This window comes from Phalacrocorax carbo, chromosome 1, assembly GCF_963921805.1.
Source record: "Phalacrocorax carbo chromosome 1, bPhaCar2.1, whole genome shotgun sequence".
Lineage (NCBI taxonomy): Eukaryota > Metazoa > Chordata > Aves > Suliformes > Phalacrocoracidae > Phalacrocorax > Phalacrocorax carbo.
This window is the reverse complement of record NC_087513.1, coordinates 154,649,906-154,674,686: the sequence shown is the minus strand read 5'-3', so window position 1 is coordinate 154,674,686 and position 24,781 is coordinate 154,649,906.

Here is a 24,781-nt window from a genome sequence, read left to right as displayed (position 1 = left end):
GTTGACCAAGTCTGAGACTAAGACTGGACTTGGCCGCACCTAGACTCCTCTTGGAGAAGGAGTTTAGAAAGCAAGGGGTTCTGCCTGAACCTCGTGACTCAACAGTAGGGTCTCTCCCCAGCCACTCCTCAGACTCCTACCATTAACACAACTAGAAACACACTCACAAATGTAGAAACATAATCACTTTGAAGACACAAAGGACTATCTTTGGAAGGCTAAATCCATCATCACTGATACTTATACACATACTGTTTTCCATGTATAAGACACTATGCAAATGCCAAGCTACAGACAGATCTTCCAGAATTTTTAATTATGCTGAAGACAACTGCAAAGTTCACTATTTCTGAAGGTATCTAAATAGGACCAAGAAATTAACCAAAAAATATTGCACCATATTGCTCAGCCTGCATCTGCTTTTTAAAAAATGTTTTTAGAATTTAAAATAAAGTTTAGAAAGACTGTTTTTTTAGCATACCCTAGGTTTTGTTAGTTGTATCAGTATTACATTTCAGTTTCTGTATTCTATAACAGGTTTTCAATATCCTGTACAATAGACAACAGAAAAGTTCAGAAGACAACACAAAGCCCAAGGGTTACTTTATAATGCAGGTAAAATTTACTCAGAAGTCAAATGAAATACTTCTCACAGACAACCTATATGGTATAGCAAGCATTGGTGACATATATAATAATGATTATTACTAGATTATTATCATTAAATATTTAGATTATTATTAGAACAAGTAAGAAAAGGAAGGATAGCTGATAGAAGTGAGGTCAGAACTGAACAGGAAAAAGAGAAATGTGTACTTATTCGCTGAAATATTAAGTATGCCAATAGCTTTGGAATAGTTGAATAACTCATGTGTCCTCCATTCTTTTCACTAGAGCTATTTTTTATTATTTATTGAAAATTAATTTCTTAGTATTAACTTGTATATTAATTTATAACTTTTCAGTTTAAATAATTATTTGACTTATCAGAATCATTAAACTAAAAGAAAAAAATGAAATAAATTCTTTATATCTAAATTATACCGTACTGATTCTGATCACTATTTTCTATTTTTTTAAAATTTAGCTCAAATGTTATAGTAGAAGTTCCCTTTTTAAAAACACAAGGTAAAAAATTTGACCTCCTGTTTACTAGAAAATTTTGCAAGTGACTTCTTGTCATACTGAATGTGCTGTATTTAAGATAAGCTGTTTTCTCTCTGATTCTTAGTCTTGAAATAAGCCTACCGTGCTTATCTATATCAGAATGATGAGATTCTGCTCAGGGTTTTATTGACCTGGTAATGAATTTGCCTGATGTTACAAACCATTAGTTTATCATCTTTTTTGACAATCAAGTACAATATGCACGGGAATCCTTAATGAGAAAAAGATATAATTTAATGCAATTATATCACACCTATTTCAGTGGTGTCTATGGTTTAAGCAAGGTTGCCATGGGAATTTTTGCAAATATTCAAAATTCTGATCTTCTCCTAATACTAGAAGAAACAAAGAAATGTAGACATTTTCTTTACATCTTTCTAAATTGAAATCCATCATAAACAGCTGCTTACATGTGTGTTGAAATATATTTGATATCATCACCATTTGCTTCAGGGGTTACTCTTCAATCTTTCCTCTGAAGAACAGCATAGAGCTCATGTACTCTGTAATCTTTGCCAGTTTTTAACATTTTTTTCTGCATGGCATCTTTCCTCAAACAGTGCCTTTTAATGTGGTCTGCCAAATTCTTTGAAAGCAGACCATGGCTCTATGAAGACAGATTGTGATTTGTGGCAGTAGTCACAATTCTGCACTGCTGAAGTAAGACACAGGCAGATGGGGAAAGCAACTGCAGCTACAAATTGAAGGGATTTGAGCCTCTGTGGCAAATTCTTAGTGTGTGCTAGAGCTGACGTGCCAACAGAGAGATAAGAAAATCATTGGGAGAGTCTATCACATGGTAGAAGATACGGAGAAGACAGTACACAAATGCTAGAGAGATAGCGGCCAGGGAGGTGGCAGCTGTAATTTGGTGACCTGTTCCAAAGGGATCCTGATTTCTGTCCACATTTCTTCTTTCCCAGCAGGAGATAGGTGGAAGCACATCTGTTATCTCTGCCAGCTTCTGCTCCCTGGCCTTCTGGCCTTCTCAGTGAACATTGCAATGAGGATTCATCTATTTTTTTCCCAGCATTGTCTACCCTTATGTCAATAAATTATCTTTATCTGTTAGAGTTCCTGTCGTCTCCTTTGCTGACCTTTTGTTCTCCATTTACTTGAAACATTTCTTATCATTTATCTTAACCTCTGGTGCAATCTTCCTGTCATTCTCTCCCTTTGCTTCCCTCTCCGTTATTTCACAGTGGCTTAACTTAATTTTGTAATATTTCCAGTCCTTTATAGTTTTTGGTTTAGATCTTTTGAATGACCCTCCTGTATTGAGAACTTATGGTAGCTCTTTCTGTATTGACCTTTCTGGTCTCTTCATTTTCTTCTGTTTTAAAGCTAGGAGATTAAAAAAAAAAATAGAGAGAATTTATTACTACACAGCTAACGTTCTATTTACAGGTAGCAGTCAATTTGCAAAAGCATTACTGTTGCGTGAATCACCTTTCTTTTCTTTTTTTTTTTTCTTTTTTTTTTTTTTTTCTTACAGCTTTTCTTCATTCCAGAACTCAGGGGAAGTTGGTGGTTGTTAAATCTGAAATTTGTTGGATCATATATAAACATATGATCCTTCCTAAGTTACAAACCATCAGTGCACAATGCACAGTGCACGGTAGGAGACATTTCCCAAAACTTCAGGGACAGTCCTGGAGTTCATCATCTCTTCATTCTTTCTGCTTCTTTCTCTGGATCATCTCTGCTATACTCTGTCCACTGATTACACTCTTACTAAGGTAGTCTGATATTAATGTGCTTTATCCAATTGGCTACAATCAAAATACCTTTGAACTTGAACAATGGAAAATAAAGTTAGTTATTGGATGTGAAGTTTGAAGAAGGGAGTTTCCTCCCTTATCTCCACTTTGCTGTTGGAAACAAGACTTCCGAGATATAGGTGATTCTTGCTAGTATAAGTCTGCAAAGGTTTTCACTCAGTTCACTCTACGTGAAGTTCAAACTTTCAGCTGCCTTTTTTCAGCTGTTACAGGAGCATAACACAAGTAAATACTCGGTATTCTCAGGACTCAAATAACATATTTAAAACTCCTATACCCATTGTCTTTAAAAATGTGTATAAATACATATAATTAGTGTAATTAGTTAGACTTAGAGCTTCAGGTTTTTGACACCCCTTTTTAATTTTACCTTACTGTATCTAAACATGACTATAGGTATTGTTTTCTTGAGACATATATAAAATGTTAGCAAAAATGCCAAACTGATATATTCAGAAATTTATTAGTAACACCTTGTAGTAGTTACAGTCTTGGGAGCCTTAATTTCTTGGGGGTTTTTTTCTGTTTCCTAATCTTCTTTAATATCTGTGTTTGCTTCTTTTTGCTTAACGTGTATAATAATTTTCAGTGACAAATAGGTTAACCAATTTCATAAAAAAATTGTTTTTTTCAGAAACCATTTCTGTGGGGTTTTTTGGGGATTTTTTTTTTTTGTTACAAAGCAGGTACGTAAGCATTTGGTATATAGAGATGAATATGACATTAATCAAAACACCATATTGTGGTGCCCAAGCTACCACACAGCCAGAGACTCTTTAAAGGCTCATTATGTAGGGCTAGCACCTCAGTACTGGTAACAGCCCATCATAATTCAGAGAAGCACATAAACACTGCACACAACACAAACCAAGCTGGCATTTTACATTTCCTGTAACACCATCTGAAGGACCTTTTTTCATGTTTCCCTACAGTGCCTATAGACATCATTATGAAATATCTGAAACAGAAGAAGAACTACTCCCTCAAAATCTGCATTATTATTTCTGTTCTTCAGAGCACAGCTTCCCTCTTCTTATTTTTTTTTTCCCCTCAGGATCCTGTCAAAAGCTTTAAAGCTATCCTGCTATTTTAACACTGGTTTTCACTCGTGCTTATTCAGAAGATTGCATGTGTATCTGAAGTCTGTAACTGCCCTAGTGTGATGCTCTGTACTGTTTCAAACTCTTTCTGCATTTATGTTTTTGCACCTCTGCGTGGTTTTCTGTTGCAAATCACAAATTTTCTGGATTTTGTAATACGTGTTTTTGCATTTTGCTTTTATAATATTCTCAATGCAAATGCTTAACATTTTGGCTTCCTCCCATATTACATCATCAAGTTTTTCCCCCATGTGATGGTTTTTGTTCTTTGCTCCTTCATGGCCATTGCACAGATTGCTATAAGGAGCTGCACCTGCTGAATTCCCAAAACGTTTTGAGCTTTTGTTCACTGACCAGATCCATATTCTGACTTTGCTTTGGAGTACGCAAATGAATTTGAAATGTGAAACCTCTCCTTCATATGCCCTATCTTAAAAGCCAGAATCATCATTTCAGCTATCAATTCCCAGTCTGAACCCTTCAGTTTCTACCTCTTTGCCTGAATACCATGTCCCCCAACCATACCCCCAAAACCCACTGAGTTTTTCAGCATTGCTTCATTAAATCTTGCCAAAAGCATGAGGCCAGGTGTTTCCCAGCAATTATAAGCATACTGAGATAGAAAGACTCTACACAAGCATAAAAGATAATTCCTAAGAAAGAAAAGGGGTTTAAAATAAACTTTCTGATGAGATTTCCTTTGCTTTGGAGTGATTTCATCTTTTGCTTGGGCTTTAAGGTACATCTCTAACCTTAATTGTTAAAGAACCCCTACCTTTTCCTTTGATGTTAAAATATCTTACTTTATTAATTCTTTTCTTGTTCTTCATTTATCACACACCTGTTTCATTGCTACTAAGTGTCCATTCTTTTAATTTCTTCCTATTAACTTCAAATAAGAAGGATTTATGTTTGGTTTGTCATTTGTCCATAATTCTACCTTGTGAATAGGCAGTCAGCAGAATCCATTTATTAACTATTGACTCTAGACTCTAGATAGATACTTTGTTCAGTCCTACTCAGCCACCATGAATCTCTAAACAGGAATTCAGTAATCTGAAAATTTTCATTATTACAGTTTTGTAATAGTGACAAGAAGCTGAGCAGAGAGGATTCACAGTTAGTAAAAAAAAAAATCAGGGAGAGTTCTAAACTAATGGGTACACACTAATTTCCCTTCCAAACTATTGCATACAGAGACACTAATAGAAGGAGAGTCCTTCATATCCTGAAGCATGTGTTAATGTTTTGAAACACAAGAAGCAGCAGCATCCAATTATACTGTGTTTCAGGGATGGCTTGCCCTGTGTTCTGAAACTGGCAGTTCCGTTATACCAAAGGTTGGCATTTCACTTCTTTGACACCAGAGCGTTAGGTATTGGTTCTCTAGTTAAACAATGCCCTTCTAATAAAAAAATGAAATTAGTAAGAATGAATTTTAACGTTAGCTGTACAAATTGTCTCTGTAAAATCATAAAGAAATATACAATTGCTTAGGACATGCTCTGCCTCATGTCAGTAGTTTACAGAAAATTATCTGCAAATGTAATTAATTACAGTAAATAATCATATTTTGAGAGCCAGCTGAATAGTAAAGAGAAAGTTTTGTTCACAGCACAGTACTTCTTTTTACTAATGCCATCTTTAAGACTTACTCTTGTAATGCATTTTTAAAAATCAATTTTCATTAAAGTTCTAGTTCTTTATACTCAGATTTTTGATATGCATATATATTTCAAACTACCCTCAAGTCCATTGTTTCCTGTCATATTGTCTCATTACAGTCAATGCCAGTTTTGTATTTTGGATTTTAATAAAATAATGATACTAATTTTGCTGCAAGGAAAATGAAAGTAGGTGGTGGAATAAAGAAAGAACTTTTGATTGCTTTGCTTAGAAGAATAACTAAATCGTCATTTTAGGCATACATGATTTTGGGAAAAATAAATGAAAGCACTGATCGATAATTCTAGGTACTTACATACAAATTCTGAGCATCTATTTTTAGGTGAGTATGCTAGAAGGTTCAATATAGCTGGCAAGGCAAGAGGAAATATCCTAAGAAACTAGAAAGAAATAGACCTTTTGGTATGTTTCCCAAGTATTTTCTTTTAGTTCAAATATTGTGTTGCAAAACAGTAATGGCAATTGCAATTAATATTGCACAATTTAAGTTTATTTGCCCCAACCTTTCCTTGAGCTGGGACGTCATCCTAAATCCATCGTGCCATATGGCCAGGCAAATGACCAGATCATTTACGTGTTTGCCAAGCTGTCACAAACCTCTATTTGTGCAGCATAAAGCACAAACTGAAAAAGACTGAGAACTCATTGCTTTTTAAAAGGCACCAGACAAGAATGCTCTCATGTCCATCACAGTACAGCATGATAGAGTTGTAAACATTCATGGAAGTCAATCTAATAAGAAGCAACAAATACACTTTTTCTCACTGGAGTTGCTCACTGGTCTATTTTTATTTAGTTTGAAACCCAGCCCTCCTCCAAGTTCCCTGCTTCCAGCTGACTTTTAAGTTCCCTTAATTCCTATCAGGAATTAAGAGTTGCCATTTATTTACTCTGAAACCCTATTGTATAGTGATGAATTATATCAGATTGAAAAGAGACAACTATTTATTGTCTTGAATACTGACTATTGAATATTTGATGTCTTAAATAAATTCCTTGAACAGGAATAAAGCAGTAAGCTGCACCAGTCTATTGTTTTGTCAGGGGGAAAGGTAATACAAGTCAAGCAGACTGAAACATTGTACATTTTAATCTCCAACTTCACTTCCAAGAGGTCTTTCAAGATTCCACCACAACATGCATTAAGGTCTGCCACAAGTAGAGGTACTCAGTTTTAAGAAGGAATCTTTTATTGGCTCTTTATCTTACCTTGCTATGTCTCCAACAAACATGTGTTTCATGCAATCTAACCTTAATCAGGATTTTTACGTAAAAGAAAATCACTATGATCTTTGAAAACAAATTTCTGGTGTTCTTCAGGTATTTGATTTTAAAAGTAGTAAAGCCAGGAGAGGGAAATACCTGCTATGCTCGTACCCAGAAATTATGCTGAAAGGTTAGGGAAATTAGTCATCTTCTTCTGCATCAATTACTGTGTTAAAGAAATTGCAGTCTAGGGGACAGCAAGGGACCAAAGAGAGGATAAGCTACACAGGCTGGAGCCACCGATCCTCTCTGGAACAACATTCAGAACTGAACTTTGGGAGAAAAGGCAATGAGTAGAACTATTGGGATAAATACATAAAGTTTTTGTGCTTCTACATCTGAGAAAAGCAAATGTGTACTGTATCGTGTGTGCTGTAGCCTGAAGATCTGGAAAATGGAGGCTGCAGTGAGGTAGAAGCAACAGTAAAAGTGGGAGCCATTGACAGGATAGTGGATGGTGAAGAAAGGCAATGGAGAGAAGTCTCAGTAAACAGGAGGATGCTCAGCAAAAGCAGGTTCAACAAACTGTGGTGAAAAGTTAAAATCCTTTGAAGGACAAAGTGGCTTTTTAAAATACATAATTTACAGTCGACCAGCATTCCCATTATGAGGAATTTTGAAATTATTCATAAGTTTCCAGAAAAATCTGTTTGCTCCTCATATGTGTGAGATGGATAATTTCTTGGCCTAGTGTCAGCAAAAGCTGTGGAAAGGGAATTTTTTGTGTCCTATAAAACATGTAGGTGATAGGGAAAAAAGAGGTATCTTTAGCTCAACAGTACCCTCTGCTATCTAGGCATTGAACATATCCTTATGAAATAATATCAGGTGGGTAAACCTTAGTTACTAAAAATATTTATTATTCTTCATCCAAAACAGGCTTCAGTTTAGGGACACTACTGGAGCTCTAATGAGCTTCCAGATAGACCCCAACACTTCAGTGAAAGAGCTTTGAAGAGCTTTTGAGCTGGAAGTTCATTCTGGTTGTTGCCATGCAAACAAGCGTGCCACATCTCGTGAGTCATCCGATACAAATAAAACTTTGATTGTAATGTAAACAATTTTCTACATCTGTTTATTTAGCCCAAATGGCTTTATTGCTGTGCCCAGAATACTGAAAATCCTTTGTGCTATCAGCGCCCTTTGCTCACAGCACATGAGATCGAAGGTACCTTCTGCACAGTTCTCAGAGTTAAAACAGATCTCACATCAGGATTTCTTGGATGACTGATTTGCACACAGAGCGAACTTAAAGACAGGAGAGGCAAACCAGTTTTCTGCTGATTTTGATTCTATCAACACAAAGGAAAGAGTAGGTGCTTTTCAAATGAAAAAGAAACTAGGTGAATGGCTTCTTATTCTCAAGGAATGGCAAGAAAGGATCCTAAACCAAGGAAATTAAAAGAAAAATATTCTAACAGATTTTTTAAAAACATCAGAAACACTGAAATTAATGCCATATTGACAGCATGGAATGTTTTTAAACAACCTTCATGGCTACTGCTGTGTTACTTCTTGTATGTACTTAGACTTAAGCGTAGGGTTGAGAATTTTTGTGAGGTTAAAAATTAAACTACCTCATTATGACGTTAAACTTTTATTGAAGTTCATCTTCCAGTCTAAGCAATTCTATCATATATTTACTTAATTGCTAACTGCTTAATATTACCATGCATCATTTTGATTTTGTAGCCATGGAATAATTAGAAATACTGATGCTATGAAACCAAATTGTGATGAAACACTTTTTATGGGATTTGTCTGCATGCGTTTTAAATATAGTATAAATCATAGCTGTAAACCCCTGTCTTGGATGTATGGCATGTCACAGGATATTCCTTATTAAGCATACAGAACTGCCTCTCAAGCAAATATGCACTTACAAATCAGGTTAAGGCAAGAATCTTTGCAAAGAACTCAGTAGACAGTGTATTTGTCTAACAATCTCCAATAATGCTATGCTTGTGGGCAGGATTATGAATCGTGAGGAAAACAACAACAAAAAACAGATGAAGGGGTGGAAAAGAAGATAAAACATGACAACAATGACACTGGTCCCTTCAATTACTTTCACTGAGATTTCTGTATTTACAGAAAGTTCTTTCCCTTAATCTATTCCTTTTTACATTTGTATACTTGATTTCATTATGTTTCTCTTGACTGTGAGGCATAAGAAAACCTTTCAGAAAAAGGAGGTTTACTTTCTCCGTATGGAATATTGTCATTTAGGCAATATTTTGCCCTTGCTTTTGCTTACATTTTGCCTACATTCCCACAATAGCTGAATCTTTGCTTTCAGCATGAATTGTCAAATGATAGTACATAAACTATGAAACAATTACATTGTATGTATTAATATATTGAGTTGATGATGATTATAAAGTTTTTATGATGATTATAAAATATAGTGCAGTACTAAGAGATAATTATTACAGAATGAGCTAACATTAGGGATCATCATTTGTTTTTCAGTATAAACATCTGCACTCTAAAGCAAAAATAACAGGCCTTACAATACTTCATTGTAGTCATAGAGAAATATCAGTTTTCTTTGGTGAGATACTTTGGTAACACAGAACTCAGACTGTTCATCAGCTCATGTAGTTCACTACTGTGTCTCAGTGTAATATGACTACTTAAATCCAAATTGAACCCCAGTCTCAAACCTGGAAATCAAGAAGAAATTAGACCTGGTCTGTCTCCAACCAAATATTTTCAAAGGCAGAACAATAGTGCAGTAAATATTACTCAAAGTGTTTTTGTTTTAAAATATATTATATGAATAGATATTTTGAGTACCTTTTGCAACCATTTAAAAGACCTCCTTTTTATAAGAAATATCTCTTATTCCATATGTTTTGGTTCCACGGAATTTAAAAATGCCTTTGTGTAAGTCAGCTGCATTTGCTGTCAAGATTTTGTCAAGTGTTTCAGAAACAATGCAGAATCGTGCAAACTACAAGAGGAGGCTTCATCCAGCAATGCCCATTCTTTTTATTATTTACCATTGGTGAACACCTGCATGACTGGCTTTTGGTTTGGGGGGAAGTATGGAAATTGTCTGTGGGCTTGACAATTAGGCATGGCCAGTCCCTTGACTGTAACAAGGTCCAGTGGGGCTGGTAGAGGCTGGAACTGAATTTGTAGAAAAGGCAATGGGAGCTTTGTTTCCCCTCTTTAAGGGCATTGTTATATTTTATATATGTGTTTTAGATGCTACTCCACAAGCTCACATTTTAATGGAACAGAGAGACCTGGCAAGAGTCAGGCTAGCTACCTTACTTCTAATGGCTCCATCAAGTGGCCCACTTGCTCTATTACAGCCAAGTGTGTTTGCCTTTGAACTGGTACCTAGCTTCTGTTCTAGCCAAGTCAACTAAATATCAGTAAAGTTGAACAGGAAAACATTACTCCGTGGCACCAGTTGGATGTATTTGGGTCAGATCAGAATGACTTGGGAAAAACATTTTGTCTTTTTCTATGTTCTAAAATAAGCAGCTTTTGCAGAGCAAATTAGATGTCGCGAAAGCCTTTTTATTCCCATTAATATATTCTGAGTAAAAAGGAAAGCTTACTCCTGGGTAGCCCTTACATTTCTCTGCTCATGTGTAGCTTTGGGGGAGATATGATTAAACAAGATTTTTAAAAATGAGAGCTGTCATCTTCAGTATGATTTGTGGCTCCTAACTTCTGATGGCAACATCAAAGACATGTCTCCCATTTTAACTGTTGGCTTTAAGATAAGAAGAATGGTGACCTAAAAGTGCCTGTTTCTCCTCACTGATTGTAAAGAGGCCCTAAAGGCGACTAGCTAAGATATACACATCTATACTTTGTACACTTACAGTTAGTCAGATGAATTGCACATCTTTTCTCTGTCAAGGGGCCTGGAAATATTCCAGGGACATGACGATAACTGCATATTCATAGCTTTTAGATTCAGAGACCTATCTCTTTAAAACATCCCCAGACTGAGATTTTGTTGAGGAATCAGATTCTTATCTTCTAGGTCTCCTGCACTACAACTAGGGAAAACAAGTAAATGTATTTATGGAACATGGATAATTTTTAAACCCTCTGAACCCTCCTTTAAAAGACTCTCTGTGGAGCTTAATTTCATTTAGCAAACACATTTTATGAGGAGTGACTTTTGAGGAAATGTCATCAAAATTAAAAGTGTACTTCAGCAATTTAATTTCCATATCACAATCAGGATTATCTATACACACACAGTGTGTATAGAACAGCAAACAAGTGTGCGGGTCTAAGAATTGTGAACTAAATCCTCTGGGAGAACCAGATTTTTAATTTTTAGATATCACATGCTTTCTTAACCTTCTCAATAACTCTATTAGAAGCCAAATAAAACTGATGATGCCCAGAAATAAAGCGAAAGTTTTTAACTCCAGCAACCTGGACTAACATTAAGAATCCTTTTTCTCTTTTGTTTTTTTAATGTTTTACAATTCTGACCAGTAATCCAGCATATGTTTAAGACAATACAGGGACTGTGACTGGAGATCCTTTACTGTGGTATACAAAGCAGTATCACTTATTTCTTTTATTTTTCTTTACCTATGTGTGAAGACAACAGCATCAGCCAAGTATCTTTCAGTATGGCTCCTCTTTTTCCAGATCTTATCTAACACTGGATCCTGCCCAGTCAAGTCAGAAATATTGGGTTTTCTGTGGATAAGAATTTAATACATTCCTTGAAGATGAATATCCAAAAGCATCAAGATACGAATTTCTAGTTGTCACCTGGGTATTTAACTGCAAAAAAAACAATGCTTTGTTCCCTGTAACACTCACAGATAGGACCCCCTTAGTTTTGGCTACTCTGCATTTACATAGACAGGATTAGGATTCCTACTGGAAACTGTTACAAGACAGGAAGGATAACAGCCATATGACATATTGGTTTGATGGGAAAAAGGGTTGGAAATATGCCTTAAAGCTACTTAGAAGCCTAAACATGCAAATAGTCACAGGAATTTTTAAAAAGTGGCAAGGCATCTAAATTCTTAAGTCATGAGTCATATAAATGAGGCATATTTTAGTATATGAACAGTTCAGACCTAAATCTACAAATTGAGAGATTACAGAGTCATGGAGACATAGAGTGAATCAGGCTGAAAGGGACATCTGCAGATCATCTGACTGGTCCAGCTCGCTGTTCAGCTTAGATCAGGTTGCCCAGGGCCTTTTCAAGTTTTTAATATCCCCAAGGATGAAGAGTCCACAGCTTACTGACAGCCTCTTTCAATGTGAATTTTTTTCCCCTAATATCTATTGAAAATTTCCCATGTTGCAACTTTTGTCCTTGAGCAAATGTAAGAAGATTCTGGCTCTGCCTTCTCTATTCCCTCCAGTTAAGTACGTGAAGACAGCAACATCTCCCCTTAGCTTTCTCTTCCTAAGACTGAATAAATGCATCTCTCTCAGCATCTCCTTGTATGTCACATACTTTCAAATAACCTAATAAAGTCAGTGGTCCTCCACTGGGGAACCGAAAACTCCAGATGAAGCTGACAAGCACTGCATGGAGGATAATAACCACTTCCACCAACCTGTTACCTACACTCCTGCTCACACAGCACAGTATGCAGTCAGTTTTCTTTGGTGAAAGGGCACACTGTCTACTTATGTTCAACTTGGTTTCCACCAGGACCCCTAAGGCCATTTCTGCTAAGCTGTTTTCTGGCCAGTCAGCCCCCAGCTGGTACGGGTGTGTGGGCTTATACCTCCCCAGGTGCAGGACTTTGCATTTTCTTTTTCTGAACCTCATGAGTCTTGTCATCCCATTTCTCCAGCCTTTTGAAATCTCTCTGGATAACAATACTGCACTACAGTACATTTACCACTTTCTTACCTACAAATCCCCAAATCTGAGGGATGAACACTTAATATTTCTATATCTGACTGACTCCATCATGCTGACTCCAAGCACGAGAGCTAGACCTTTCTACTGCCAAAAGAGAATAAAGCACCTCTGACAACTAAAATTTAGAGTAAGCACACAACAGAAAATTAAAAAAAATTAAAATTTTCACTTGAATCTCTTCCTTCTAGAGTTTAGGTTCAATAGCTGCATTGTGATCTAGGATGAGAGGGGTCTACTAAAGACAGTTCCAATAAAGCAGTAGTAATCTTTCAAAAAAAACCCCACAGATGGTGGGTTGTCTTCTGCCTAGCAGCCTAACACAGCACTCAGACAAGAAAAATATGGTAAACACAACTTTGAAACTTTTCCTCAGCTAAGGAGGGTCCAATCCCATGTCTCTAAACTTCCTGGGGAGTCTCATCATCCTCAGGCTTAAATCCAGAATGGGAGGAAAATATTCCTGACTTGTCCTAGTAAAAGACTTATTGGAGTGCTACGAATGAAAGCATTTCACAGGACAGGAAAAAAGTAAAGTAGGTACAGGAAGGAGCTAAATAAAGCAGTCAGGTACTCACCCCAGTTTGTGGTTTTACTCCGTGCTCTCTGGACAAAAAGCAAGCATCTATTTTACAGTAAAAAGTCACTGGTTAAAGGCATGAGAACTTAATTTCAAAAGGAAATGGTAACTATGTTGACCCCCAAAGAAATTTCTCATTAATCAGTTACAACATTTGTGTTGATTATCAGGCATATATCAAATGATTTAAATTTGTGATCAGTATAGAGTATTGATAAACAATTTAAATTTTACTTTAGTATTCACCCCAAAGCTTATTTAATGATTTAGCATATTTCACTTTTCAAAATAACTGCTCTGAAATCTTGGGCTGCTGTGAAACATAAATAAAGTTCTACTGAATAACAGTATGAGAGTCTGATCTCCGTTTATTTAAAAGATCATGTATATTTTTAAATACTTCCGCTTTCTGTTGAGTGTGCTATATTGTTTTTGGGATGATATTAAAAAATTAGTAAATACTATTGTAAGGATGTCAAAAATTATGTGGTGTGGATTTTTTGTCTTTCTTTAGTAGCATGACTTTACTTACAAAGTGATTGTTACCAAACCTCTTAATTGCTACAGGACTACAATAAGCTTAGCAAATCTTCACTTCTAAAGCCAGTCTGTTTGGGATAATATTAAGATTAATGAATTTTAGTGCTAGTTTCTGTTTATTTAATTTGAAATTTAAATTTTAGAAGCCAACTTGATTCCTAATGTAAATTAGTTACAGAAGACATGAGTCTGTTTCATGTTTGAATCAAAGTTAACTACAAAAATGATTGCTAAAATATAACCAGTCCTAGTCCAATGCTTTTTGATGGTTAGCAATGGCTTCCGCTTCGTAGTGCATCTCTGCTATCCATTCTAATCTGATTTTGGTAATCCATTAAAAAGAAAAAAATGGAGAGCAATATTATAAAATCAAGTCACAATATCTCTTCTTACCTTCAACTCTAGAGATGATTTTGTGGGACTGTGTGTGAGACTTCTTATGATAAAGCCATAGACCTTTTGTATTATCATTCTTACTATCTTTTTCATCTCTTGCAGGTGAGTTCCCCAGTCAATTTTTTCCTTAGCAAACAGAAATATCCCCTTTTAGGCTTTGTACACTTATTTCCCTAGAATCTGAGAGGAAAAAGGATGTATTTAAAATTAAAAGGCTAGATTCCCCAAAATATTTTAGTTTCTTCAGTAGGTCATGCTCCCACTTATTTGTTCTCCCTGGTTTCAAGCATGTTTCACCCTCTGTTGCACAGTAGAAAAGATTAGGCAAACAAGGTTTAAACTGTACAAAAATCTACCTTGAATTTTTTGCAATTTTATGTAAGAAAAATGTGAGCTATATGGATAATGTGGAATTCATTGATAGAAAATGCCAACCAGCATAGTGGGACAGAAGTTCTGCCACAGTCTCTGTTATTTCTTGCAAGCCAAAACTTTCCAGAGCAAACTAGAACTAATATGAGGAACTCATTTTTAGTATTTATATAGTAGTTCTTTTTTTCTGAATATATTGTCCAATGGTAATAAAGACAAATTGTTTCAGACACTAATGACAATTTCCTACTGATTTATGACTTTCATCCTGCTGCCTTTCTTGCCACAATAAGCACAGTTCCCTAACACCCGCAGAGCAAGAGAGAGCACTGAATGTGGCAGTTTGAATCTAAATGCCTGTTGACTGCCTCACCAATGGATGTGTTTTGACTAGTCAAACAGGTATATTCCACTAAACAGAATATAGAAAAGATGTGTTAGGAAATTATCCTAAGACTCATGATATTATAATATGTATTATACTACATTCAAGTATTTAGAGATTAAAATCTTCCAGTGCTAGAGTGAATCTTTTGGTTATGTTCCTGCATTATTTCAACACAGGAATCTCTTATTCCTTCATTAGAAATTAAATACATCCTTGTAATACAAATATTTTACAACATTAAATTTGGTGGATGTGTCTACTTTACATGTGAAGTATAAATCAAGCCAGAAATATCAAAGGCTTGGGTAATTTTCCTTTCAGCTTACATGTATAATTATAGCTGAGTAACTTGGTAATTAGCTACTATACCTGCAAACATTGAACTGCCTGAAACTACATACCTATATATTTTTATATAGGTATATAAGATCAAGTATTTCATTATATACCTGTGATGGAACAAAAATAATATTTCTCCGTCAAATGACTATGCATACTTTTCACAATCATAAAACTCCATACATTTCAAGGTAAGTACTTCTGCAGCAAGTTAACTAATGAGGATGCAAAGTCTCGCATGCAGCAGTGCTCTCCTGGGTAGTGGTTCCCTGTAGCTTATGGGTCAGAAGAAAGGTTTTTGACTGTTCGGTCGAAGTACGAGGACCTTTAGTGAGAGACGGGTCACATTCATAATGTACTTTGGTAGGAACTAGCCAGCAATCCCTCAGTAACCAACAAAGCAGCATTATCTAGCTCTACATAGCCTACTTGCAACTCATCACCCTCCCCACCCACTGCAGCATATGACACCAAAATTTCAATTTCTCGTTGTCTGCACAGCCATGTTGCCTTTCTTTTTTGGTTTTGTTTTTTTTTTTTGTTGGTGTTGTTTCTTTTATTTTATGTAGTTGCTGCTAGTGAGACTGCCAACACTTGAACCACAGAGAGCAGACTATCCTTTGACTCCCTAGACTAACACTCCAGGACGGCGATCCAAACTCAGAAAGGCTGAGCTTGGGGTTTCAGCTCTCTAGATTTTGAAGTCAAAGAGGGACTGATTTTTTGCTTCCTTTAACCTCCACCCAGATAATGGTCTATTATGACCAACCTGCTTCCAAAGGGGTAGATTTAAAAAAAAAAAATCATCAGCACAGTGCATAGGGTTGAATTGTCAACTCCACCTTGGACAGTCAGTAGTAAGTTCAAATCAGCGGTGTGAGTTTGCCCACATCACATACTTGGAGTGAATCCATACCTGCTGGGCAGATAACTGAGTGATCCTTTAAAGAGGTTGATCAAATAATTCACTTTCTCCTTCAAACCCTGGATCAGAGGAGCAGAGCTTCTTCCATGCAAACAAAAAACCAAGCACATCCCAAAGTGTGTCTTTTCTTTTTCTGATGGTAGGACCAGCTGCTGGTCACAGGGTACATCAGCATCCCCTGACATAGGAAGCAATGAACTAGGTCCAGGGTCCATGCAGGCAGTCCTGTCAGGAGCAAAAGGAGACCGGGCCAGAAACAAGACTGAAGAGAAGGCAGCAATATGAGTCCAAAATCTGTCAGGGAGACAGAGCCATATGAACCAAGGAGCCCATCCCATCCAGGCAGGCTGTCTACAGGATAGGTCTGAGGTCCCTCTGGGAGGTAGGACCAGAAATGGGAACACCTACAACCTAGTTCAGGAAGGGAATTAAGGCTGAGCTGAAATGGAGCTCCGGGACCCCAGGGAAGACAGGACAGGGACTGAAATGCCCGTTAATACCCTCAGGGCCCTGACAGCCCGCTACCCAAAAGTCTTGTGCAGTTCTGCAAAAGAGAAGGCAACTACGCTGAGCTACACTCAGAAGCTCAGCTTATTTGAATGCATGCTGGTTTAAGATTAAGTGCTGTTTGCTGGTTTAATTGACTGAGCCAGCATCAGTCTTTTTCATCATACATAAAAGCTGTGCTATTCTCCAGCTGCAAAGCTGTCTCTGAAAGACTGGTCCTGGCATGTATTGAAAAGGGTCCCGTTCTCTTCTGGACAAACAAGTCACTTCCTTCTGCAAATGTGTCATTTCATAGAGTGATGCACAAAAATGAGACAGCTGCTTTGGAGCTCAGCAGAGGTGTTTGTAGTGAACACCTGTAAGGCAAGCAGGTATGGTGGATAAACCTGAAAGAAAAGAGCTAGAGAGCTAGGTGTTTTGCTGCTATCTTTTAGCTACAGTCAGAAGACACAATATCTAGAAGGAAGAGTTTGCCCTACCTTATATCTGCTCTTAAGTTGGCATTCTTCATATAAGAGCTAAAGGGTGAATTAGCATGTATGTAGCATGGACAGAAGACAAGGTCAAAACCAGGGTGTCCCAGTGTGACAGAAGGGGGCACCCACTGATAACAGATGTTAACTGGTGGAAATCTTGTAACTCTGGAGATTTATACTGCTTCATCTCTCCTTCTTTTTATCAGTCAGCATGTCATCAGCCAAATTACAAACTAAGAAACGACTTTTTCTCAAAAGCTGATAATCTTTTCATATTATGGATCATTAATTCACTTTTCTACTTTTGAAAAATGTTGTTCTGTTTCTGTTTTAAGAAAAACCTTAAGAAACAGCCTGCATTTGTTTTCATATGCTATATATTACCTAAGACAAGTAAGACCCACATGTATAGTTAGCTAAAACACTTCACTGAATGGTAGGAGAAGACCAAAATCCTTGACCCTCCCTACCAGGTCATCAAACCTCCAGGGCATGCACTTTACCTACTGGCAATACACCCAGCTTTTCTCTTTCTGCTAGGAGTTCTTTGCTCAAGAAGGGAGCGCCCATGGAAGAAGTGACCACAGACAAATGCAAGTGACTCGTCCCTGCTTTCTTTCCTGGATGCTCGTGTTACATCAACAATAAGCTCCCTGGGCTGGTTCAGAGGATTTTGCTTAATGCTCAGCAAACACATGAGAGGTTTTTACTTTTCCAAGGGCCAGGAAGAAGGGATAGTTTGAAAAGTAAAATTACTTTTGAGGAAGAATGATGAAATAGAGTCATTTGTTCCCTGAGTCATGAAATAGTAATACGTTTCCTGGCTCCTAGACAGGAGCAAGAAAATACAGCGGAAGTAAAGCTCTGCAAAGAGTAGAAACGCATTGATTTTGGAGTAAAACCCAACTGAGAAAATAGGCATGCCAGGAAAATGGTTGCTGCCAGCTGTCCAGGAAATGACAACAGCATGAAAAAGCTTAATATAGGTAGAGATGAATAGGTGACAAAATGAGGAGAGAAATGCTGTCCTCATGAGGAGGTAAGTGGACTAATTGTTGCATTCTTTACCATCTTTCCTTGGTCTTTTATAGATTGTTACAGCAATACTACTATCAGCTTTGGATGTAAGCATCTATTATTCTCTACAGTTAGATTTAGGCACTAAAGAAAAATGGTCAATGAAAAAGAGAGGAGAAAAGGATCTAATGAAGTATGAAGATAAAGATAGAATGAAAAGACAGGCAAAGGTTATCAACTTAATAATGCAAACTAATTTCAACAATCTGAATCACTAGCTTGTTGACATTTCTGAACATCTTTATGCAGTTATCTAATAAAACTAATTTCATGTGAACAGGGGTATATTATAACAGTTAAGGAGTAATCACCAGCCTCATTTGATTATTACTGTTCATGCTTTGCAAAGTCTTTGTAGTTTCAGAATATAATTGACAAAACCTTATATTACTATATATTCAAAATTGAAAGCAATCATCCTCATGCTTTTACATCAAACATATAATTAATTATTCAGGAACTCCTATGTTCTTTCAGATACCCTGAAGTCCTCTAGGGAAACATTTCTAGAAAAAGCCAATAGGTCAAGTAAAATTTTATTATGGTATTTACGTAACTATCCCAGAGAATATCCTTTTCTGTTACAATGGAAAATCTGACATTTCTTATCAGGCTCCCTGAAAAATACACAGCAAGTAAGCTGAGATCATCTACTTTACATGGACTTGGGTCTGAAGGAAGCAACTATTAACAAATATAGCAAATGAAACCTCATTGTCCCAAATCTAATTATATAGTCACCTAATTAACATTGCTTGCCTAATTAATTAATATTAGTATATACCCATTTTCCCTTTTTTCATTCTGTAGAAGCTAATATGTGCATTTGGATATGTTGTTAATTACATTAATCATTTATTCAAGTCTTTAACAGGGATACTTAACTTACCAACATTACTAACCAACCTAAAAGCAGTTTTTAAAAAGAAGATCTCTGAATTTCAGAGCAATTGAATCTTGTATATTTTTCAGATGTGATCTGCGTAATGGGTTAATTCAGGGAAAGGTCAGGGTCAGAATAAATCTGAACCAGATCTTTGTCATAACCTGGGTTCCAAGTTAAATTTACAAAATAACGCCTGGCGTGACCCAGCCTGCTGCAGCAGCTGTTGATAGTGGCTCCCCACCCTAACTGCCATTGAGGGTGGGCAGAACTGTTTTCACCACTGCTAATACAATGCCGGATTAAAGCTACTGACCCTGGATTGAACACATTTCAAACTGGCTTTCTCCGTAAAATAAGGAAGAGCTTTCTATGCCTGTACTGTGGATCAATGTCTGAGGCTGTAATGGATAGAGTTCGTTTTCTGTCTGTAAAGTTTGCAGCCGGTTTGGGTGCTTTCTTACAAAAGCAGTGTGCAGATCTCCATCTCACTCAGTTTTTGGGGACTTCATAGGCTCTAGCATATTATACACATGCATTTTTTAATTCACTGTCACATTTATGGTATAATATTTAATCTTAATGTTCTAATTGGGAAGGGGCTGAGTGAACAGCCAGTTGTGAAGAGAATTGTAAGAAGTAATTTCACCGAGACTCAAACTTGATTAATTTGAGCCTTTCTACTTATATCCTACTCATCTACTCTTGTTCTTAGCTAAACAGCTTTGCTTCATGAGGGCCAGGTTATTTGTAGTGCTGAGTGATAATGAACTTTCTCTCCTGCCGTCTCAGTCAGAGCTTTCTTGCTCATCATCTGCTTTCCAAAAGGACTCCTTCAGGTCAGCACACATGAGGGTTTGGGTCTTCCGCATTTCAGCAGTAGAGCTGCTAGCACACAACCACCAGAGCCATCCTCATACTGGAAGACAATTCTTAGCTGAACTCTAGCTCTGCTGCTCTGCTCCACACCTTGTTAACCTGGATGATGTATGCAATAATGGATTTTCTTTGCGTCTACCAACTGAATGTCTGGTTACTTTACTTTACTTTTTCTTTTTCCAGCCAGAGCATGCCAAAACCACTTCCTGGAATCACCTGCATAAGAAAGGGGCTGGACAGAGGATTTAGGGACACACTAGTTTTCTTCTCCATCTTCCACCGAACCCACATACAATGCAATGAAAGGGTGGACAATACATGCAATAACTGAAGCAGTTTAGAAAGGATCCAGCATTGTCACTTGCTAAAAGATCAGCTTGACATTTTTTAGTATTCAGTGTGGTTTAGTGCTGTTCAGATGTTGGAGAGCATGCTACACTCACACCTGCCTCATTCTGTTAGATTTCAGCTTTTCTGCCTTTTAGTATGAAAAATCAGACAGGACATATTGCTGCTTCTATCACCTTTTTGCTGATAAGCTCCTCTTTAGCATCCTACAGTAGGTTTTACTTCACCTTATTTTACAGCATGAGCCTGAGAGACAAGTTATCAGTCTTTCCAAGCGATACAGCTCCCTTAATGTGCTTGCCCAGCCACTCCCAGAGGTAAGACCAATATCTCTATATTGAAAAGAATGGTTGTGGTGCTCATGTAAGAAAAAAGTAATGGCTGTGGCTTTTGTGCGAAGTGAAAGCAGATGTACTGCAGAGAGGCATTGCACTGGCTTCCCTTGACAACATTGCCAATATCTTTCAAATCATGTAACAAACCCTGTTCTGGCCCCAGCTTCTTCAGCACGAGCGAAGAACTACTTATGCATTGTATTTAACATGTGTTCCAATGTAAAGTACAGTGTAAGTCTTGATGACAAGACCCTACAGAGCTTCTCTCCTCTCCCTCCAGGCAGGAGGTGGCTGCATTGGCTGTTACTGCACAGTCTCATACTGACTGCTTTTCTGTAGCCCAGTGTTACTGTCAAGTGAAATAACTTCAAATGTGTAGAAAGTACCCCCATCTCTTCCCTTCTAGTCTGGGAGCATGGTAAAGCTATAGAAAAAGAGGATTTCAAAGGTAGCAAATGAGCAGCCTGCTGGATGAGTGATTTACATTTTAGGCTACTATAAAAAAGTAGCAACCGTAGGCTTTCCGGCACTGATGCCTTAAAAAAGCAAGAGGTGATTTCTGCTCTGTTTTCAGAGTGATTTAAAGGGTGGAGCCAAAGAGAAAAGAGTCATCTCCCTGCAACTTTGAGTAGGCGTCAAAACTCTGGATGGCATCAAGAAGTGAGCATTTCCCACTGCCAAACTGCCTCTGTTCTCTGCAGGTGCCCTGTGCAGGACTCCAGATTGCCCTCCAGGATCTGAGCTTCTGTAAATTACATAGTGTAAGTCACAGCACAGCAGTACCTACTAGTCTCTTTGGGCATAGCTTTATAAGCTGTATTCTCTACTGCCTCAATACCCTCCCCAGCACAGTTGTGGTCCATGTAACCCCTGCATTATTTGGTTGCGTTTATATTTTTTTCCTCTATTAGAGTAGTAGTCTCTGGGACTGATAAAGATAATACTTGCTTCTAGATCTAGTCTTATCTAACCCAATATAAATGGTATGTTTTCACCTTTGATTTAGACACAGAAACCTTCATTAACACAGTATAAACATGTTGCTGAAAGATTTACAGACTTACAGTGCATGTACAGTAGAGGTGATACGGCTTGCACACAATGCGCGCTCCTTCTCTTAGGTAACGATAGCAGCGCTGCGTACCTATAATTTCTTTTGGCTTCAAAATCTAGAGACACTAAAGGGTCAAAGAAAGATAACTGATGAATAAGCAAATGATTATCAGAAGGCCTCTGCTTTCTTTAGTGGAGCTCATGTCTCTCTCTGTACAAAAGTGTCTGAGAGCTCAAAAATAGGGAAAAAAAAAAAAGGCAAAGTTACCCACCAAAATATACATATATGCTTTTCACGAGGCACAGCACAAATCTACCACTATCTTTGAGGGCATTGATGCATTGCTACTTTTAGCAAGATCAATAGGTAGAAAACCTTATCTGTAGCACTAAGGAGCATTCTCAGGCTATATCTGCACAGATGCGTTGCGTGATATCTGGCATAGATTTGTAATTTTTTGTGTTTTTAAGTCAAAGACTGAGTATCCTAAAATCATAGAAATGTTGACTGGAAGGGAGTTCTGGCAGTCCTGCAGTTCAGCCTCCCATTTGAAGAGGATTATCCTGAGCACTATAGCAGGTCAGTTGTGATGACTAAGAATTTCCATTATAAACACCAGAAAAGAAGCTTTAAGAATCAAGCCATTTCATATCAGTAAAATACATTTGCTTTTATAAAAAGGAAGTGTATTGCATAAAATCACTGCTTATTTCATTTGTGCTAATATGTTTTGAAAAGTTTTAATAAGACATTTTCCAGAATTTTCACCAGCTTATTGTGTTGTCAAACTTCTTAAAAAATGAAAATTCAACCAAAAATGCAAACATTTGTCATGTTTTTTATTTTAAAAATTCATATTTTTTTATCCACTTTCTTCTTAAGGTTTGTCAGTTGTCTTTAATGGTGCACTCACTGTTTTATTTCAAGCATCATTTAATCCCCAAATATGTGTTTCCCTAAACAGACTAATTAAAAAAAGCTGCAGAAATCAGTGTCATAACTGACATAATAATCACCCCAAAGCCTAGCTGACTTTTTCATAATGTCACATAATTGTGCCAAAGTTCCCTTAGTGAAATATGTATTACAAGAGAGAAAGCAGAGAAGCTGTTTTTCTTTTGATAAGGTGGAGTAGAAATGATGCAATCAAACAAAAAACAAAAGCTGATGCTTTGGTTTTCAGTACAAAGTAACGACAGCGAAATGAGAAGATTCCCACCCGAAAGGTGATAGAGGACTCTCCACTGATGAAGGGGCACATAGTATTGCATTGCACATGAGGCCACTTTATCATTACATAAAAATATTTCTTTCTCCATTGCTCAGCCTGTATTCCTTACCTTGATTTGACTTCCCATAATTTTAATAGCATTTCATATCTTCAAAGCACTGTACGTGCATTAACTAATTTAACTTATTAAAATTTGACACTGCTGTCTAATGATAAACTCCCAAATGCAGCAGATTTGAAAATTTCCTGCTAAGTATGCCTTGATAAGCCTCATCAAGTGTATAGTTGTAAACTGTCTTTTGATGTCATTAGATCTGTAACCCTTCCCTGGTTATATGCTGTCAGGTAATAAGGACTTACAATTATTACTGAACTTCTAGACCAGAGAGGGAGGAAGGGAGGCAAGATTTCCTTTTTCTCGGGGGAATTTTGCTACCCTGAGCAGGCATTGCTTCATATTAACATTGTAAAGTCTCCATGATAACTCTGCCACCAAAATGTACGCACTGCTGATAGACCACTTTGGTACTGTATTTCAAGTATTGCATGATAAGCTTATTCTTCCAACCTGAATGCACAAATGAAGGAGACACCTGGCACGCATTTACTCATTAGGTCAAGATATCAACGTCTTCAGCAGCAGCAACCAGCAATGCTCTGCACTGGGTGCAGATGTTGGCTCAGGTTGGCTCCACATGACCTTCGCATTTATATCATGTCTGGGGCCACTCCTAAATTGTTCCACTTTTCAGAGGCATATCTGAATGTTGTCAGTCCATGGGCAAAAAAAACCTGGTGAGTGACTGCAAGGAGGGGGTGTCAGGACCCCATGTCCTGATGGCACAAGGACATGGGTCAGTCTGGATGTGGCCTAAATTGATCCTGGAACACAAGGTAGCAGCCAAATATTGCAGAAGACAGAGATAACCTGTTTGCCAAAGGTGGTTGTTGGGGAGAGTACACCACCGGTCTTAATTCTTTTGATCTTCACCACTTTTAAGAAGACAACTTAGATAAGCCTCTGTTGAAGAGCTCAACGGGCTGAAGAGAGGTGTGCAGGAATGACCACAGGGAAAGACTTCAAGGGGTCAGAAAGGGCGTTTCAAATCTTGAAATTTCCTGTTCCAGAGTGCATTAGGTGGCTCATTAGATGTACAGGTCTCTTCAGTAGCATCAAGGCAGCTCCACCTTGCTTTCTAACATACCCGGCTGCAAATATTTAAAGGGTAAATCCCCCTTCTGAGCATTAACGCCCATTAAGTATTGATAATATGACCTGCACAGTAGATACCTGACAGAGTGCTAGGGTAAGTAACCAGTGGCAGTAAACAATAATGTACATAATAACAGTGAATCATCAGAAAGAAAACAGAGCACTAGTTAGTTCTGGAGATGAATTAGGGCAATTTACTTTGTGCATTAAATGAATTTCCCTGCAGTACTTCAGACTGCCTGGTTTTCATACCTTCCGATGCATCTGCTCCTCCTGAGGGTTGCTGTAGTCACTCTGCTGAGCTCCTGTTATATAAACAGAGAAGTCATCTCTTTTACCCTGCCCTTCCCAGCTTGT